Here is a 21,935-nt window from a genome sequence, read left to right on the forward strand (position 1 = left end):
TCATGTTATGAAAAAAAGAAAATGACAACACTGGAGCCAGATTTTACACTCTGGTAACAAAGTCCAACAGTGTAATGATGTAATGAGAGGGCTAATAACACAGCCCTTTCTTTAAAATTGAGTTGTCAGCTCAGAGTTCTCAAAATGGCCAGACATGTTAACTGGGAAGATAAGTAAGACAAGATCCTGATTCATGAGGTTCATGAGATCTTGGAACCTGCAGACTATAAGCCGTAAAGGAAAGTTACATGATAAAATGAATTTTGTTAACAATGTAAAACTTGTCCTTCACTAAGAATTTGTTAGTTTTAAGAGTTGTGTAGAGCTCGTCGAAAGAACCAAAGACTTGATGATCCAAACCAAGGCTTTTATTAGCAAAAGACAGGAGCTCTTCACAGGTGGCCGACCAGTCCGGAATGATCCGACCTGGCTAGGGACACAACCCTTTAAGGCCCAGACAGTAGGCATGGCTTAGCTCTCAGCCAATCGCTGTAAGCACAGTCTTGATACAGTAACTATATACACTATATACATTGGCGATAGATCTGTACTATCATATTCACCCCTTCTTGGAGAACTGACCCTGGAAAAAAAAACAAAAAAATGAAGGAGAGAATGAAAGGAAGGGGTAGGTTAAGAACTGTAGCGGTCAGGGGGTCTGACCATCCAGCGTGACTGCTGTGGTGCCGGGTTGGTCGTTGGTCAGGTTGGTCGTTGAGCTTACGAGGCCGGTACAGGATGTCATAATTAAAGGTGGAGAGTTCGTTCTCTATCTGGCGATTTTGTCATTTTTTATCTTACCACGCTGGGTGTTGCTGAACATGAAGGAGACCGCGCATTGATCAGTCAACAGCGTAAAGAGCCTCCCAGCGAGGCAATGTCTCCAATGACGCACCGCTTCAACTATGGCCTGGGCCTCATTCTCGATCGAGGAGTGTCTACTCTCTGGACCCTGGAGGGTTCTGGAGAAGAAGGCTACAGGCCGACCAGCCTGGTTCAAGGTGGCTGCCAGGGCGAAGTTGGATGCATCGCTCTCGACTTGAAATGGGACAGACTCATCGATCGCGCGCAGCGTCGCAGCGGCAATGTCAGATTTAATTTGATCGAAAGCCGCTCTGGCTTCAGTCGAGAGGGGAAAGGAGGTGGTCTTGATAAGAGGACGCGCCTTGTCGGCGTAGCGTGGAACCCATTGGGCGTAATACGAGAAAAGGCCCAGGCAGCGTTTGAGCACTTTCTAGGTATGGGGGGAGGGGGTAAGTCCATTAGGGGATGCATGTGGTCAGGATCTGGCATGACTATCCCGTTCTCCACCACGCAACCTAGAATAGCGAGTCGTGTGGTCTGGAAGACACACTTGTCCAAATTGTAAGTCAGGTTCAGCCGACGGGCAGTTTGAAGAAATTTGTCTAGGTTGGCGTCGTGGTCCTGCGTGTCGTGGCCGCAGATGGTGATATTGTCCAGATATGGGAAAGTAGTGGTTAGCCCGTTCTGGTCCACCATCCGGTCCATTTCCCGCTGGAAGACTGCGACACCATTCGTGACCCTGAATGGTACCCTGAGAAATTGATATAGCCGCCCATTCGCTTCAAAGGCCGTGAATGGTCGGTCCTCACAGTGGATCGGGAGCTGGTGGTAGGCCGAACGTAGGTCAATGGTGGAGAATATGTGGTATTGGGCGATCTGGTTCACCACATCCGTGATGCGTGGCGGGGGGGGGGATGACGTCACGCAACAGGATGATGTAATAGACGTAGTCAACGCTGGAGGAGAAGGTTGGAGTACCTCCCGGAAGTGCTGTTGTGGTGGCGTCGGCGGATGAAAGGTAAGTAGTGGGGTTTGTAGTTGCTTGTGGTTGGCGGTGGGTAGGTCGTCGGTTGCAGCGGTCGGGCCCCGGCGGTCATCAGCGATGGATGCTAGGGTGAGTACCTGGTTGGCCGCAGGGTTGGTTGTGGTGGCGGCAGCAGCGGTGGTTGCCACAGTCGGGACCGAGGCCGGGTCGAGTGTTCCGCACGGGGGCGAGGCGGGCCAACACCATGGTTGCGAGGGTGGGCTGCCCCTTCCGGGTTCGGCGTCTCTGTGACATCAGGCGTTGCCGTGCAGGGGAGCCCTCGCTCTCATTGGACGAGAGCTCTGGGGAAGAAGAGTTTGAATGGGATAGTGGCGGTTGGGCTTCACACGAGGCACTGTGTTTGCTGGCGGCCATTTTAGACCTACAGACTGCAGCAAAGTGGCCATTTTTAAGGCACTTCTGGCACCTGGCTTTTTTGCTGGGCACTGGGACCTGCTGTGCTTGTCCCTCCCGCAGAAATAACATTTTGGGTTCACACGGGGCAGGGTAGCAGCAGCCGACAGGCCGTCAGTATCTCGGGGAGTGGTAGGGTAGAAGGGCACTCTACTCACATCAGAACGTGGTGTCCAGTCCCTAGAGAACTCGGTGGACTTTAAGTCTGCATCCTCCATTGTGATTGCAATCCAGGTCACGTCCTCTAGTTTTTCTACCCCTTGCTCGAGCAAGTGCAGCCTCACTTCGTTCGATCGGAGCCCGGCCACATAGGCATCCCGGACGAGATAGTTTGTGATCTCGGCAGCAGTTTTGTCCACACAGTTACAGTCCTTGCCCAACGCCTTTAATACTTGTAAATATACCCTGCTGGACTCGCCGGGCTGTTGCTTCCTCGATGCAAGCACGAGCCGGGCATGAACTCTGTTCACCGGTTGATCATACAGTTCTTTCAGTACCTTTATGGCTGAAGAATTTGTTAGTTTTAAGAGTTGTGTAGAGCTCGTCGAAAGAACCAAAGACTTGTTGATCCAAACCAAGGCTTTTATTAGCAAAAGACAGGACCTCTTCACAGGTGGTCGACCAGTCCGGAATGATCCGACCTGGCTAGGGACACAACCCTTTAAGGCCCAGACAATAGGTGTGGCTTAGCTCTCAGCCAATTGCTGTAAGCACAGTCTAGATACTGTAACTATATACACTATATACATTGGTGATAGATCTGTACTATCAAAAGTTGTTAGTTAGTTTGTGTAGTGTAACGCAACTGATTGCACTCAGAGACAAGTGAAAGTACAAACACGATTTTACTAGCTTACAATCAATGGCAAGTAGGTACAATATTCCTCAGGTGAATCTGAGGTAAGGTGGGAAAACAAGAGTTTATATTGGGGTCGGTGAGGGTAGAGCCAGGGGAGGAGCCAGCCATCTGAACAATACACAGACAGTGAATTCCAGTTCACTGCATGTAGATTAGGAAAGAGGTGCAGGCTCTTTGATTAAAAAGTTGGATTAGTGAGTGAGCTTCTGGAACATCTCCTCGAAGTGGAATCATGATTAGTGCCAGGACTCTTGAGATTCTCTTAGCCAACTGTCATAACCTGGAGTCCCCAATGAGCAGAAGGGCATAATTTTTCTACTCATTGATTGTTCTACTGTATCTGTGACATTTCTTTTCATTAATCTTTCATATTCTCTGGGCTTTCTTCCAGTGAAGGTGGGACCTCTTCCGATGGGACGGTTTGCATCTGAACTGGAGGGGGCCTAATATCCTTTTGGGAAAGTTTGCTAGTGCTGCTCCAGTGGGTTTAAACTAGATTTACAGGGGGGTGGGAACCAGAATGCCAGAGCAGATAGACGAGTGGAGAAGGGAAAAGATGTGAAAATTACATTCACTGTTAGAAGTCAAGAGGTTCTACATGGTGGAAATTTTCTAAACTGCATCTATTTCAATGTAAAGAATATTGTAGGAAAGGCAGACAAGCTTAGAGCATGGATTTTCATGTGGAATTATGACATTGTAGCCATTACTGAAACCTGGTTGCAGGATGTGGAAGACTGGCAGCTCAATATTCCGGGCCAGATAGAATGGGGGCGGATGAAAGGGGGGAGGAGCTTCATTGCTTGTCAGGGAAAATATCACAGTGGTGCTCAGGCGGGACAGACCAGAAGGGTAATCTACTGAAGCTATATGGGTGGAGCAGATGAATGGAAAAGACATGAGCACACTCATGGGGTTGTATTATAGATCACACAATAGTCAATGAGAATTGGAGAAGAAAATCTGTAGAGAGATAGCAGACAGCAGCAGGAAACATAAGATTGTGTTAATAGGGGATTTTAATTTTCCACATATTGACTGGGACTCCCATACTGTAAAAGGTCTGGATGGCTTGGAGTTTGTCAAATATGATCGGGAAAGTTTACTAAATCAATATGTAGAGGTACCACCTAGAGAGAGTGCAATACTGGACCTTCTTTTAGGGAACGAGATAGGGCAGGTGATAGAGGAACATTTTGGGTCCAGAGATCATAATGCAATTAGTTTCAAGTTAATTATGGAGAAGGATAGGTCTGGGCTATGGGTTCAGATTCTAAATTGGAGAAAGGCTAATTTTGAGGAAATGAGAAAGGATCGAGAATGGGTGGATTGGGATAAATTGTTTTCAGGCAAGGATGTGCGAGGTAAGTGGAGCACCTTCAAAGGTGAAATTTTGAGAATAGCAGGTTTGTATGTTCCTGACAGGATTAAAGGCAAGGTTATCAGGCATAGGAAACCTTGGTTTTCGAGGGATATTTGGGATCTGGTTCAGAAGAAGAGAGAGGTTTATAGTAGGTATAGGTAACATGGAGCAAATGAGGTACGTGATGAGTATAAGAAAATGCAAGAGAAACCTGAATAAAGAAATCAGAAAGACAAAAAGAGAAGACATGAAGTTGCTTTGGCAGACAATATGGAGGAAAATCCTAATGATTTCTTTAGGTATGTTAAGAGCAAAATGATAGTAAGAGACAAAATTGGTCCACTTGAAAGTCAGAGTGGTCGACTCTGTATGGAGCCAGAAGAGATGGGATTGATCTTAATTTTTTTTTCATTAGTATTCACTCAGGAAACAGGAAGAGAGTCGTGGGGAGTGAAGAAAGCAAGGAGTGAGGTCATGTAACCTATACAGATTTTAAAAAGGAGGAAGTGCTTGCTGTCTTAAAGCAAATAAGGGTGGAAAAAAATCCCCAGGTTCTGACAAGATATTTTCTCAGGCCTTGATGGAGGCTTGTGTAGAAATTGCAGGGGCCCTGGTAGAAATATTTAAAATTTCATTAGTCACAGGTGAAGTGCCGGAGGTTTGTAGGGTAGCTCACATTGTTCCATTCTTTAAACAAAAGCTCCAAAATAACACAGGAAATTATAGACCGGTGAGCCTGAATTCAAAAGTATTCCAAAAGATTGGATATACAATTATTTGCATAGTCATGGACTGATTAGGGATAATCAACATGGCTTGTGCATGGTAGGTCATGTTTAACCTATCTTGTAGAGTTTCTCGAGGAGGTTACTAGGAAAATTGATGAAGGGAATGCTGTGGATTTTGTCTACATGGACTTTAGTAAGGCCTTTGACAAGTTCCCACATGAGAAGTTAGTCAGGAAGGTTCAGACATTAGGTATTCATAGTGATGTAATAAAATGGATTTGGAAATGGCTGGATGGCAGAAGCCAGAGAGTGGTGGTGGATGATTGCTTCCCAGACTGGAGGCCTGTGGGTAGTGGTGTGCCTCAGGCTATCAGTGCTGGGACTATTGTTGTTTGTCATCTCTATCAATGATCTGAATGATAATGTGGTAAATTGGATTGGCAAGTTTTGTGTGTGGACAGCGAAGATGGTTTACAAAGCTTGCAAAGGGATCTGGAGCAGTTGGAAAAATGGGCTGAAAAATGGAGATGCAATGTAATGCAGACAGATATGAGGTGTTGCATTTTGGAAAGACATGCACTGAGGAGTGTGGCCAAACAGAAGGACGTGGGAATGCAGATACATAATTCCCTGAAAGTGGCGTCGCAAGCAGATAGGGTTGTAAAGAGAGCTTTTGATATTTGGCCTTCTTAAATCAAAGAATTGAGTACAGGAGTTGGGATTTTATGGTAAAGCTGTATGAGACATTGCTAAGGCCAAATTTGGAGTATTCTGTGCAGTTTTGGTCACTTAATTACAGGAAAGATATCAATAAGATAGAAAGAGTCCAGAGAATATTTACAAGGATGTTGGCTAGACTTCAGGAACTGTTACAGGAAAAGGTTATACAGGTTAAGACTTTATTCCCTGGAGCATAGAAAAATGGAGGGTGATTTGATAGAGGTATTTAAAATTATGAGGGAGGTAGACAGAATAAATGTAGATAGGCTTTTTCCAATGATGGTAGATGAGATACAAACCAGAGGACATGTGTTAAGAGTGAAAGGGGAAAAGTCAAGGGGGATTGTGAGGGGGAATTTCTTCACACAGAGAGTGGTGGGAATGTGGAATGAGCTGCTAACTGAGGTGGTGAATGCGGACTCAATTTTAACATTTAAGAAGAATTTGGATGGGTACATGGATGGGAGAGCTATGATGGGCTATGATAAAGGTTCAGGTCAATGGGACAAGAAAGAATAATAGTCTGGCATCAATTAGAAAGGCTACAGGGCCTGCTTCTGTGTTGTAATGTTCTATGGTTCTAAGAAGAAAAAGCTGACACTTTTTGTCAGAAATAGATACAGGTGCATGTAATCCATTTTGGATTTTGAGTCAAGGATTACCAGCAAAATCACTAGCTGAACTGAAAACAGCTTTGGTGCAATTCTCACCATTCAGAAATGTGACCGAGCTCCATGTTAAATTCTAAAAGTGTTAAAGGCAGGCTCAATTTTAACATTTAAGAAGAATTTGGACAGGTATGTGGATGGAAGAGGTCTGGACGGCTATGGATGGGTGCAGGTCAATGGGATGAGGAAAAAGTAGATCAGTTTCTGTGCTGTAGGGCTCTATGATTTGATAGTTCTTCTTGCTACACCTTAATAAAATATCCTGTTACACCCTTGAAGTGTTCACCCCTCCTCATTGATCTGAATCCTCAAAAACCTGCTTATATCTCATTACAAGTGGACAATTTGTCCAGACAGAAATTAACTGGCTAAGGTGTAATATGTACTTTCCTGGTGGTTGCAAATGAGTATTATTTCCATTCCATTTTGAACAGGGCTGGTTGAGCATCTTGCCAACTGGGGAAATAATGAAAATCTAGAAAATCCAGGCTGAGACCAGTTGGTGCTAATGTCTGATTGAAAATTGAGATCATTCTTGAGGGGATTAAGTCTAATCAATTAACAATGCAATGCTCGATTCATCGCAGTATGAATTGTGGCTCAGTTAATGTCTCTGAGTCAAACATTTTTTTGGCTTTCCTTCTCTTTCTGAACACCCGAGCACAACAATTAAGCCTGTAGTCTCATTGCTTGCAGTGAACTGGGAGTACTGAACCAGTGAAGGTGTTGTTTTACAGCTGAGATTTCTTTTCTAAATTTTTATTAGCCATTACTCCATTTCCCAATGGAAAACAGCAGGGAACAGTTAAAAAACCACCTGTGTGTTCTCCAATGAGCACATTGTTTACTGCTGCCATTGAAGGCAAAACTGTCCCTGCATTAAGATGTGAGGCTGGTTTGCTTTTTTGATCACAGAGAAATGACTATTTTGTAGATCTTATTACAAAATAGGTGCTGTGATATATTTCTGGAATAAATTTAATGAGAACAAAATAGGAATTAGAATTGTGATAAATTTAAATATTTTGAGAATATACAGTCTAGAAATTTTATGTGATCTTATTTTAGTGCAATAAGCATGTGCTATGCCTACTGACATCTCATGAAAGCAAATGCAAAATTGGGCAACACGGTTGGGGTAATGGTTAGTGCAATGCCTTTACAGCGCCAGTGATCCATACCGGGGTTCAAATCCTGCACTGTCTGTAAGGAGTTCTATCATTCTCCCTGTGTTTCCAAGGGCTTTCCCCAGGGGTCCGGTTTCCTCCCACTGTTCCAAACATACTGGGGGTGTAGGTTAATTGGATGTAAATTGGACGTCAAGGACCCATGGGCCAAAATGGCCCATTACCGGGCTGTATGTCCAAATTCAAAATTTAAATTTAAATTTTAAAAATGCATTAACAGTAGAATTCTGGTGATTAGCAGAATGAAAAATGTTAAACAGGAAAGTCTGTATCTGCTGTGGTCGAATGCAATACACAAACGTACGGTAGAAGCTCAACAGATCATGCAGCTTCATTAGGAAGTGAAAATGTGACAGAATATATAGAAATATTTTTGGGAGATAAATTGTGAAAAGTTAGAGTAGGTTCCATACAGACACTTAAAACAGATTTTATTTGAAATACTGGAGAATTCATATACACAGTGACTTCACAGAAACTTTGGAAGAATGCCTATGGAGACTTCACAAGTAGGTGTTAATTGAACTGATTTTGTGGAAGGAATTGAATATTGTCTTTAAAGCAACAGCAGAGACATGGTGTCTGATACTTTTATGCAGTTTTGAAGAGTGCTCCGAGAGAGGTCATTGATGGGTTCTTGTTTACTTAAAGACAACAGATGAACCAGAAGACTGACTCCTATTGTTTGATGGAGAAGGTCAGATGGTTTTTGCAAGCAGTCTCTGAGTGAGTCTCAGAGTCAGAGAGAGAGAGAGAAGAAAAGAAAGCTGTAACAATGGGTAGAAGCTGCTGGAACTGGAACAGAAGCTCCAGTATGGAGGATGGCTGTAAGTACTGACTGTTAGATGTTTCATTTGGAGTAAGAGAAATAGAAAGGAACTATTTGGTAACCTGAAAGAAGGAGATTATCATCTGGAGAACCCTGATGGGGAAAGTTTCATCAGAAAGACACTGAGGTGACTGAGGGAAGTACCTCAGTTGGGGATGCCCTGGAACAACACATCTCTCTCTACAAACCTACAAGAACCTTCCTGAGTGGTGACATGGATGGGACCTTTCGAGCACCAAAGCCTGCTGAACTTTATACATGTTAAATTCTGTGCACAGTATAAGAATGACCTGCAACCAGAGAACTTGGAAGAATGAGAAGTGAGATTGGACTGTGAACCAGAGAACTTCCCTAAACTTACCACACATTACACACACGTGCGCTTAGAATTAGAAGGCGGGGGGGAGGGGTTAGGTTAGGTTAGGTTACGATAAGTAATTTAATAATAATATATGTTAAAGTTTGATTCTGTTTTCATGTTTAAAGATAATTAAAAACAACTTTTGTTTAAGTAACCATTTGTCGTGGTTAATATCTATTGTTGCTTGGTTTTGGCGACTTTGGGCTCGTAATGAAGGGACAACCAACATTTCTGGCCTTGCCCCTTCATCAGGTATAATTTACTTCCTATAAATACTGCATAACCTGCTGAGTTTCCACAGCACATTTGAGTATTGCAGCTTAATAAATAAAATGGGATTTGTACAGTTTCTGTCAGAAATTCCATGTCTGACTGTCCTAATACTTTATTGACTCGTGAGAAGCAAGTCAGCACATATAGAACTCTTCTATTGGCAGCCAGAGTATAGCAGCAGAAAAAAAGCTTGCAATGGATGTGAGGAAAAGTGTGTGAAGTCCGTGCCCTGGATGGTGGTGGCAATGCTTAGCAACTTAGACCACAACGGTTGCAATCTCAGACTCTGGGGCAGCAGCAGTCTGGCTGAGGGCATCAGAAATGGGAGAACACCCATATGCCAAGAAGGGGCAGTCAAGGAGAGAGCCTTACAGTGTAGGGGACCACAGTAATGGACTAGCGTATTGCTCTGAGACCGAATGACTCACACTAGACTGCAGGCTGCTGAAGTCCAGCTCCTGGGAACCAGCTATTGAGACTGGGGTTCATGAGAGCACAACAGTGAGAAGGGCACTGAGGGGCATTTGGCGCTGCTGACAGCTTCCTAATTTTATCAGGCGTTCACAACCAATGGTGAGGAGGAGAGTTGAGCCTGGGTTCACCGCTGGAATGGACAGGAGGCCAGGAGGCTACGGAGGTTACTCGTTGAAAGGCATGACGTGACTGGCTTTTGAATGATTAATTCTTCCTCTAAGGATCAGCGATGATTTGCCTCACTCTGGTTTTGTGCTTTCTTAGGTCATTGTAGGAACTATAGGTGGTGGCAGAGATTGGTTGGGCTGCTGGGCAGTGTGTGAATTGGTCCATTCCTTCTATTGCTTACATAGGCTCTCTGTGTGCTCCCACTGCAGGGTCTCAAGGTTCTCAATACCATTTCAAGAGGTTGTTCTCCACCTTGATCAGTCAGGGGTGAAGATTTTACAGGAGTCAATGAGACATTATATTTCTTCAAGGGGCCTTTAAACATATCCGTCAATCTTTTCCTCTGTCTGTCAGCTAAGCATGAAGATTACATGCATCAGTGAATAAATTTAACACTGATTAATTCTTCATTGTGCTTAATCAAAGGATACAGAAGCAGGGAATGGTGTTTGTGCAACATTGATAAAAAGTGCAGACTGTTGTCCCATATTGATTACTAAATCAATATGTAGAGGTACCACCTAGAGAGAGTGCAATACTGGACCTTCTTTTAGGGAACGAGATAGGGCAGGTTGTCCCTTTTTCAGACCCTGAACAATGTGCTTCTGTGAGCGATAACAACACTTTCAGGTTTCTTCTAAAATATTCAATTCTTACTAGCAGCAGAGAAAATACTGCCCTGTACAATATATGCCATCAAGTGTATGACTGACACTGGGTTATGGTCAGTTTTGCAAAGGGGAATTGTGCAATCGGGGCAAATCTCCCACAGGACCAAACAATGCGGAAGTGTAGGCCAGCCCAATTTAATTTGCAGGAAGTTACTTTAATTCGCGAATTTTAGAGGAGAAATATGCAACAATGGTCCCATTTCCAGGTAAATGGTTTTAAAATGAGAACCATGATACAATGGTGTGGGCACAGAGGGAAAATGCTGATTGACAGGTATATGATACCTGCAAAATATACAACAAATCAAAGATATTGTGAGAGTACATACATGACATCACAAAGGCAAATGCAATACTGGCATTCATTTCAAGAGGAATAGAATATAAGAGTAGAGATGTTTGGTTGAGGTTTTATGAGAGACTAGTGAGACCTCACTTTGTGGTCTTCATTTAAGAAAGAACATGGTGACATTGGAGAGAGTTCAGAGGAGGTTGACAAGGATGATGCCAGGATTATCATATGAACAGTGTTTGACAGCTCGTGGCCTATACTCATTGGAATTTAGAGAACGAGGGAGTATCTCATTGAAACATTTCAAAAGTAGAAAGGTATGGACAGAGTAGATGCAGAAAGTTTGTTTCCCATGGTGGAAGAGTCTAGGACAAGGGGACACAACTTCAGGATTGAAGGGCATCCTTTTAGAACTGAGATGTGGAGGAATTGCTTCATCCAGAGGGTGGTAAGTGTACAAAACTTGTTGCCACATGGTATTGTGGTGGCCAGGTCATTGGATGTTTCTAATGAGATTGATAGGTTCTTGATCAGTGGAGCTGAGTGAGAAAATGGATCAGATCATGATTAAATGGCGGGAGAGACTCGATGAGGTGAACAACCTATTTATGCTCCTATGTCCTTAAAAAAATTATTCCATACATCTCTAAAAATTACCCCTCCCCCCCACCCCACCTTTAACACATATCCTCTACTATGTTGTTATACAGGAAAACCTGCAGACTCTGGCATTTTAGTGCAATACTTGAAAGTGCTGGAGAAACTCACCAAGTCATGCACCATCAATAGAAAATAACCAGCATTTCAGGACACTCCACCAGACCCTGCATCCAACATATTAATTGTTGCAATTGACACCACCTGCAATGTGATCCCACCAGCAGGCACATCTTCCTTCCCCTCTCCCCTCCACTTTTAGTGGGACCGCTCCCTCCAGGACTACCTCATCCACCCATCCTTTCCCATTTATCGCTTCCAAGGTAGCTAGTACTCTGACCACAAGAAATGCTACACCTGTGCCCATACCTCATACCTAACCTGCATTTAGTGCCACAAACAACCTTTGAAGGGAAACAACACTTCATGTGAATCTGCAGGGGTCATCTACTGCATCTGGTTCTCCCATTGTGGCCTCTTCTACATCGGGGAGACTGGATGCAGATTGGAAAATCGCTTCATTGAACACCTTTGCTCTGTCCACTGCATAACAGGGACCTCCAAGTGGTGAACTATTTTAATTCCACACGCACACCACACTCTGCTGGCCCAGGATTGTGCACCCAAACACAACTCATACCATATCATCAAGTGGTGGGCTTCTCAATAAGAACAAGAGACAGCATACAGAGATGAAGTGCAGACACTAACAAACTGGTGCAGAGCAAACAACCTGCATCTGAATGTTAAAAAAAAGAGATGGTTGATGATTTCAGGAGGGCCTGGGAGATCACATTCCCCTGACCATTGATGGTTCTACCATTGAGGTTGTCAAGAGTATCAAGTTCCTCAGTGTGCACTTGGTGGAGAACCTCACCAGGTCCCTTAACACCAGCACCATAGCCAAGAAACCCCAGCGGTGCCTTTACTTCCTGTGAAGGCTGAAGAAAGTCCATCTCCACCCTCCATCCTCACTACATTCTACAGAGGATATATTGAGAGCATCCTATGCAAATGTATCACTTACCAGTTTGGAAGCTGTACCACCTCAGACTGCAAGACTCTGCAGAGGATAGTGAAGTTAGTGGAAAAGACTATTGGGGAACTACTTCCTAGCATGAAGGATATCTACTACACTCGATGCAGGCAGAAAGCAAAAAAAACATTGTGAATGACTCCACACATCCCGCATAAAAATTATTCTCCATTCTCCCATTGGGCAGGAGGCACCGAAGCACTCGGACCCTTATGTTCAGAGTGGGAAACAGCTTTTTCTTCCAAGCTATCAGGCTCCTGAACTCCCAGTACAGATGTGCATAGTGCATTGTGGACTTTCAGTATATACTTCTTAATATCTTAATATTTTAATGTGTTAACTTACATCTATGTAAATATGCTTCAAGGTCATGGAGAAACACTAACTTGTTCTACCATGCAAGTTGAACTTGACTTAACATTGACATTTCCATCCATGGTCTCATGCTCTGCCAAACCATGGTTACCCAAATTGGAGGAACAATGCCTAATATTCCATCTGGTCACTCTCCAACCAGATGATATTAATATCAACTTCTCCAATGCCTGTTAAACTCCCTCCCCCGTTTCACTTTTTCTATAACCATCTGTCTCTCTTCCTCCAGTCCCCCACCTCTCTCTATTGCTCATACTCTTTAACTGAGTCAACATTATGGTAAATCTGTACCCTTTCCAAAACCTCCACATCCTTCCTATAATGGGGTGACCAGAATTGCTACAAGATTTCATGTGATCTACCAAAGTTAATATAGAGCTGCAACATGACTTCCTGACTCTTATACACAATGAAGCCAAGCATATCATATGCCTTCTTTACCACCCTATTTACTTGTGTGGTCACTTTCAAGGATCTATGGACCTGAACCCCAAATCCCTCTGCACACCAATGCTTTTAAAAGTCTTGTCATGAACTTTTTATATTTTCCCTTTAAATTTGTGTTTAACAACACACACTTGTCTGGATGAAACTCCATCTGCCATTTCTCTGCAAATATATGTAATATACTTTTGCATTATATGCTAATTCTCCACAGCTCCATCATTGTGTTATCCGCAAACTTACTAAACTATCCATCTACTCTTTTATCTAGTGATTCATATAAATCAAAAAGACCAATCCCTGTGGAATACCACTGGTCACAGATCTCCATTCAAAATAACACCCTATCATCCCTATTTATCCATTTCTGAATTCAATGTATCAATTCACTGTGGATCCAATGCATTTGTACCTTTGGATTCAGCTGACCTTGTCAATTGCCTTGCTAAAGTTATTGCAGACAACATGCACTGCCCTATGTTCATCACCTTTAGCACCGCCTCAAAAGCTCAATCTAATTTGAGGAACATGACCTGCACAAAACCATATTAACTGTTCCTCATCTGAGCACAGCTTCCAGATGTGTGTAAATCTTATCCATAAGTGTCTGATCTAATAGTTTTCCTATTCCTAAAGTGAGGTTCACTGGCCTATAATTTTCTGGATTGACCCATTTCCCTTCTTGAGTGTAGGTAAAACATTGGCTACTTATCTAACAAAAATAATTAACTATCTAAATTGCATGATGTGTAATTGCTGCCAAAATATAGACCATTGTACTCAGTGATGATGTAAAACAAGTGGCGCACCACTTTGGTTCTGCTCATAGAGCCCTGGGTTCAATCTTCACCTCCAAGTCAAGTCACCTTTATTTATCATTCATACATGCTTGTACAGTGCAGTGAACTAGAATTCACTGTCTGTGTGTTGTTCAGATGGCTGGCTCCTCCCCTGGCTCCACCCTCACCTACCCCAATATAAACCCTGGTTTTCCTGCCTTACCTCAGATTCACCTGAGGACTATCGTATCTACTGGCCATTGATTGTAAGCTATTAAAAGCGTGCTTGTACTCCTCACTTGTCTCTAAGTGCATTCAGTCGCGTTACATACGGTAAGGACAAGATAGCATATCTCCAGGACCATGGAGCATATTTACATAAATATAAAAATATTTCAGAATAGAAGTTAAACACAATAAAATAATAAAATATTAAGACGTATACAGTCAAAGTATACTATCCACATATTTTCTGGGAACTCAGGATCATGATGGCTTGGGAGAAAAACACTCTTGCCCATTCTGGACATAAGGCCCCGGGTGTTACAGTACCTCCCACTAGATTGCAGAAGGGAGAACATTTTACATGAGGGGTGTGTTGAGTCCTTCACAATGTGTATTGCCTTTCGCCTGCATCCAGTGTTGTAAATGTCCTTCATGGTAGGAAGAGAGCCCCCAGTGATCTTTTCTGCTGACTTCACTATCCACTGCAGGGTCTTGAGGTCTGAGGTGGTACAGCTTCCAAACCAGGTGATTATGTAGTTGCACAGGATGCTCTCAATACATCCTCTGTGGAAGGTAGTGAAGATGGAGGGTGGGAGATGAACTTTCCTCAGCCTACGCAGGAAGTAGAAGCGCTGAAGCCAAAATTATTTGCGCTGTTTCAGCTGAATATTCCATTTTAACAAGCCATTTTGGCTTGAACTATCAGAAAGGATGTATGGGCAGGTACATCCTGAGGGAATCTTCTGTATTATTTGTTTACATTGTTTTATCAACTAAACAAAAGCAATTTTGTGGAGACAGACATGATTGGAATCATAGTGATTGAATTACGTTCCAATCAAATCATTGCATTATCCTTGGGAAATAAAAGGCAGATGGGGCAGCACAGTTGGCCTAGTGGTTACTGCAACCCCTTTACAGCACCAGCAATCAGGACTGGGGTTCGAATCCCGCACGATCTGCAAGGAGTTTGCATGTTCTCCCTCTGTCTGCATGGGTTTTCCCCAGGAGCTCCAGTTTCCTCCCACCATTCGAAACGTGCCAGGGGATAAAGGTTAATTGTGTGTAAATTGGGCAGTATGGATTTGTGGGCCAATATGGACTGTTAAGTCTAAATTTAAAAGAAAGAATTTAAATTTAAAATCAGAAATGATTTATCAAATTCCCTTCATTTCTTTGTAATTTCTGGGATGGTAATTATTTTCTTGTCCCTATAAAAAATGCTTTCTTGCAAATTACTTTAACCACAAATGTCTTCAGTTGTTCAATTGATTGCCATTCACTGATTTCATTTCTAAGACTCAAAGTAAATCTGGGTGAGACAACATCTGAGTACTTTTACATTGGATCTCTCTGACACACAAACATTCCTATGTAATATTTGGGCCAGAAATAGTCTGATCAAAGAAGGAAACAGTGTTATTCCTGTGGCCATAATGTCGACAAAGCCTTATTTACTTTTTTTGGCTTAATTTGCCAAAGACCTACCCCTTCCAGCTCAACAAAACATAAGGCACTTATCCGAAATTAGTTCTCAATGAATGTTTTAGTCGTTAATTTGTCAAAGGGTTATGAGGATAAAACTTTTATTAAGTTTAATGTAATGTGTGGAAACAGTAATTGGAAAGAATAATGTATTTTGGCATCAATCTATTCCATAGTCAAAGCTTAAATATTGATTAGGTACCAAATAGTTGACTCAAGATCAAGATTAGAAAACTTGATGGGGGATGGAGTCACCTTGATTGCTTCATTTCTTTGGCTTGGCTTCGCGGACGAAGATTTATGGAGGGGGTAAATGTCCACGTCAGCTGCAGGCTCGTTTGTGGCTGACAAGTCCGATGCGGGACAGGCAGACACGGTTCCAGCGGCTGCAGGGGAAAGTTGGTGGGTTGGGGTTGGGTGTTGGGTTTTTCCTCCATTGCCTTTTGTCAGTGAGGTGGGCTCTGCGGTCTTCTTCAAAGGAGGTTGCTGCCCGCCAAACTGTGAGGCACCAAGATGCACGGTTTGAGGCGATATCAGCCCACTGGCGGTGGTCAATGTGGCAGGCACCAAGAGATTTATTTAGGCAGTCCTTGTCTTTGGCGTGGCTTCACGGATGAAGATTTATGGAGGGGGTAAATGTCCACGTCAGCTGCAGGCTCGTTTGTGGCTGACAAGTCCGATGCGGGACAGGCAGACACGGCAATCACCTTGATTGCTAGTGCATATATTAACCACGTGCCATACTGACCTGCTAATATTTAATAGAATTGAAATAATCAGGAGATAAGTACATCTGCTGTCACAGCCATTTAATGCTTGTGATTATAGTTAAATTGAGTCAGTAGCAGAAGGTCCTGAGAATTAGCAACAAAAATGACACAATAACTATTAAAGATGGAACTTGTGGATTTTGAAACATGGACCAGCGCTGGGACTAATGGTGTTTATTCTTTAGTTATCTGATTAAAGCTCAGTGTTCATGGACAGTAGGAAACACAGGATAACTCAGCAGTTAGTGTTGATGCCTCTCTGTTCCACGGATGCAGGTTTAGTCCAGATCCTGGGTACCAAATAAATGGGTTTGCATACTCTCCCTGTGTTTAGTTGGGATGCCATTAGATGTTCCTGTTCTTCCCATATCCAAAAGATATGTTGGTAGGTATATCAGCTATTACTCAGCATAGGTTGGTAGCAACAAGACTCAAAAGGGAGTTGATGGTCATGCAAGTGAGAATGGGTGAAGGGCTACAAAGAAAATGGAAAAGGGGAATGGGTATGCTCTGATGGGTGGCAACTTGGCTAAAATATTCTCCTTCATAATAAGTAAGAATCAGAATTTACTGATGAAACCAAATTTGAAGTGGAATATTCAAGAAACCATTGTTGCATTGAGATTTGTTTGGGGTTCAGAAGGAAATGAGTCCAGACACATTCAATGGATAGCTAAAGGATTTATTAACACAGAAACAAACAAGCTGGCTACCCCAGCAACACAGGGTTAGATCAGGAGCACAAAGCAATTAGCAATTTGCAAGCAGTTGGAACCTAAACCCAGCAGCAGCATGCAATAAGAAGCAGTTCCAGGAGAGATGAGGGAGGAACGCAAATGGCTTCTGACCCAAGAATATGCCCGACGGTAAAGGGGATCCCGATACAGAGGGCACCCTACACATGGGCTACCTACAGGGGTATACACGCTCCTATACCCCTGATCATTGGAAGCATGGCTACAATACCAGTATCGACTACCTACAGCAATACCCTGGTTAGACTAATGGGCTCCTAGTCCCTTACCTGCTACCACATGGTAAAGATAAAGTGAAACTGAAGTGCTGCAGTTTATATCTTCCCCTGCTCAGCAGAGGCTGTGAGGTATGGGGCTGGCCAATGGGAGTGCATGCTCTGGCTGGTGGGCTCACATCTGATGGGCAGGCTGGGGAGGCTGGGCGGTGCCTCAATGTTGATGGACAGCTGGATGTGGCTTCAGACATAACAGCAGATGGTTACTGTCTATCCATAAAACTAGGCGTAAGAACATAAAAAATAGGAAAATAGGAGCAGAGTGAGGCCATCTGGCCCATCAAGCCTGCTCCAACATGTAATAAGATCATGGCTGATCTGGCTGTGGGGCTCTGCTCCATAATCCTTAATTCTCCGACTTTTACAAAAATCTATTTGTGTTTTAAATATTTTCTTTAAAGGTAACTTCCAAGGGTGTGGAAAGATGGCGTAGAAGAAAATCGTGTGTTCCACCTTTCCCCAGCTAGATTATTAAATACCCAGTTTTTAAAAAGCATAAAAGTGGTTAAAAATAATATTTACAGTTGTTTAAATAATAGTGATTCATGATGGCATCTAATGTAAAAAAATTTAAACCTCAACTTCAGAAAAAATTATCATATAAAAGTGCGGAAGAATTGAGGCCTACCTGCATAGCTGAATCCACAGAGTTGTCCTTGGGAGTCTCCAAGCCTCAGAGGCTCCAGCCCGTTCGAGTCTGACTCCGGCACCGATCCTGCCTCTACAAGATGGCACTGACACATTGGTGAGCTTGGCCGTTGCCGACCCGCGTTCACGTGAGGTCATGCGTGCGGGCAGCACGGCCGACAAGGGAACCCGCGACCTCGCTGGTTCAGAGGATGCTCCTGCGCATCTGACGGCTTTGCCTGGGCTGCATGGAGCATCCCAGGTCTGAGAATTGCTGGATAAAGTGTGGGCTGTGGGGGAGCCTGAACACTGGGATCCTGAAGAGGTCGGGGTGCCGGCGTCGGGTGTCCAGACCTGCAGCCATTCAGCCAAAGGACCTACAATGACTGAGGAAGAAGAGGAACTTACCTTAATGGAATTTGTCCAGGAGGAGGAGCTTGCAGTTAAAGGAGGTGGATCTCAAAAAATGGAAGTGGAATCTGGAATAGATTCAGTGTTTAATGTTTTGGAAGGGATTGCTTGTCAAATGTATAATATGTGAAAACAAATATCAACTCAAGTCAATCAAGGATTTATGGAGATGAAAATAAAAATGAATACCTTGTGTGATGAAATGTCAACTGTGAAACAGTTGACTGTAGTTAAAAGTGATATTAGTAGATGTATAAAATCAGTCGATACTGTGCAAGATAATTTTAAGAAAATTGAAACATCATTTTCTGAGTGTCAGACTCAGGTAGAACGTAATAGATAAAAAATGGAAAAAATGAAAGGTTCTTTCGTTGATTGGGGGATTCAAAAAAGAGATTTAATGAAGAAGATTGATTCATTGGAAAATCAAAGTTGAAGGAATAATGTGAAAATAGTTGGTCTTCCAGGGGACATTGAAGGTTCTGACCCTATAAAAAATTTTAAGCACTGGATCCCAGAGGTGTTGGGTAAAGAGCTTTTTCCTGAAGGTTTGGAACTGGATAGGGCTATAGGGCTCTGAGAAGAAAACCACTTCTGGGACAAACACCAAGAGCAGTCTTGGTTCGTTGTGTAAAGTATCAAGATAGAGAAATGATTTTACGTATGGTGGTACAGAAAGCACGGCAGAATCAATCTCCATTAATGGTTCAAAATAACAGAATGTTCTTTTATGCCGATTTGACCCAAGAGGTTATTAGAAGGCGATGAGAATTTAATACGGCCAAATATGTTCTGTGGCGAAAAGGCTACAAGTTTGCTTTTTATTATCCTGCAATTTTGAAGGTTTTCTAAGGAAATTTGCAATCTCAATTTTTTTGAGAATGATCATGATGCTTTGGTTTTTGCTAATTCTTTGCCGGAACTGTGAAGAAATGGGTGTTCTCCTCCATTGTCTCCTAAGATGGAAATGGAAATGGACATGGGAATGGAAAGTATGGAAAGCATGGAAAGAAAGAAGAGTTGACACAAAGTCTTCTTGATGTTGAAGATCTGGAGCAGTCGTTGGGCTTGGAATAATTGGGCTGAATATATAGACTATATTCTATTGTGTTTTATAAAATAATAAATATGTATCTGGCTGGGGGGGGGTGGATGACACTGAAAACTTTGATAGTCATCTGCCGCTAGTGGGTTCACCACACCCAGATTTTTAGGGTATTACTACCTTTGGTTTTTTTTTGTATTTTTCTGTTTTTTTTTAATTGTTTTTGAGGGGGGCATTTTTTTCTTGGAAGAATTATAGAGGGGAGCATTATTTTATATGAGTAATTAAAAAGGATGTCTAAATTGAATGTTGCAACTTTTAACATTCAGGGATTAAATAATCCAATTAAGAGAAAGAGAATATTGTCTTATATAAAAGAAATGAAAAATGATATATTTTTTTTGCAAGAAACACATTTGACTGAAAAAAGAACATTTGAAATTGAAAAGAGATTGGGTTGGTCATGTTTTTTCTTCTTCTTTTAATTGTAAGGCAAGAGGAGTAACGATTTTGAGTCATAAAAATCTATCATTTGAATTGGATTCTTCAGAGAGGTATGCTGGCAGAGTATTAAGAGTGAACTGTAAAATTTTTGCTAAATCTTGAACTTTGTTGAATCTTTATGCCCCTAATATAGATGATGAGCAGTTTATTTCAGAAGCTTTTTTATTGTTAACTCAAGCTAATGAAAATGTTTTAGTTGGTGGTGATTTTAACTGTGTTTTGGTCCCTTTATTGGATAGAAATCCGAAAAGTATAAGGAAATCAAAGATGGCAATACAAATTAAAGCATTAATGAAAGATTTAAATTTGGTGGATATTTGGAGAAAACTTAATCCTACAGAGAAAGATTTTTCTTTTTATTCTTCATGACATGATTCATTTTCTAGAATTGATTTATTTTTGGTATCAGCACATTTACAAGGTAGAGTATTAAGAGTTGAATATGAAAGTAGAGTTATATCAGATCATTCATTATTATTTTTTCTTGTGAAAGTTCTGAGGTAGTACGTCCATCATTTAGATGGAGGTTTAATGTAATGTTATTGAAAAAAAACAGAGTTTGTTACTTTTGTTAAAGAACATTTCTCTTTATCTTTGACAGAGAATGTTAAGTCTGTGGATAGTCATTTTGTAAGATGAGATGCTTTAAAAGCTTATTTGAGGGGGAAGATTATTAGTTATTCTATGAAAGTTAAGAAACAATACATGGCAGAAAGTTTAAAGTTAGAAAATAAGATTGCTGAGTTAGAGAAAGATTTTCAGAAAGATGTAACAGAAGATAAAAAAAAGTCACATTAGCGAGGTTGAAATTACATTATAATACTTTACAAACTTATCAGTTTGAGCGTTTAATTAATCGATCTAAACAACATTATTATGAGTTGGGGAAAGAGATCATAAGGTACTTGCTTGGCAATTGAAAGCTGAATAGACATCTCGGACTATTAATGCTGTTAAGAAGAATTCAAAAGTTACTTATAAACCTCAGGAAATTAATGACCAGTTTTATTAATTTTATCTCAAATTATATACTTCTGAGGGGAAACAGGATAATGGTTCTATTGACTCTTAATTATCTAAATTAAAGTTACCGGTATTAGATGGAAATGATGTTCAGGAATTGGAATCTCCATTTACAGATTCTGAAATTAAGGAAGCTATTCAGGAAATGCCTAATGGAAAGTCCCCAGGGGATGATGGATTCCCTGTGGAATTTTATAAACTTTTTTATGATGATTTCTCTAATGTATTTGCTGAAGTGTTGAATCAAGTTACTGAAGATCAGAAGTTACCAGAAGTGCTTTATAACTGTCATTCCAAAAAAAGACAGAGATCCATTAAAAGTGTCTTCATATAGACCTATTTCTTTATTAAATGTAGATTATAAAATCATAGCAAAAGTATTAGTTAATAGACTTGCTAAATATTTACCTAAATTGGTACAAATTGATCAAACAGGTTTTATTAAGAATAGAAATGCATCAGATAATATATTTTGATTAATTACTTTGGTCAACTCATATCGAAAGCAACCTAACCATCCTAAGATGGTTGCATTAGATGCAGAAAAGGCTTTTGATAGGGTTGAGTGGGATTTTTTATTTAAAGTGTTAGAAAAATTTAAATTTGGCCCTTCTTTCATTGGTTGGGTTAAGGCTTTATATACAAACCCGATTGCTAGGGTGGCGACAAATGGACAGATTTCTTTATCA

This window comes from Narcine bancroftii, chromosome 1 (genome assembly GCF_036971445.1).
Source record: "Narcine bancroftii isolate sNarBan1 chromosome 1, sNarBan1.hap1, whole genome shotgun sequence".
NCBI lineage: Eukaryota > Metazoa > Chordata > Chondrichthyes > Torpediniformes > Narcinidae > Narcine > Narcine bancroftii.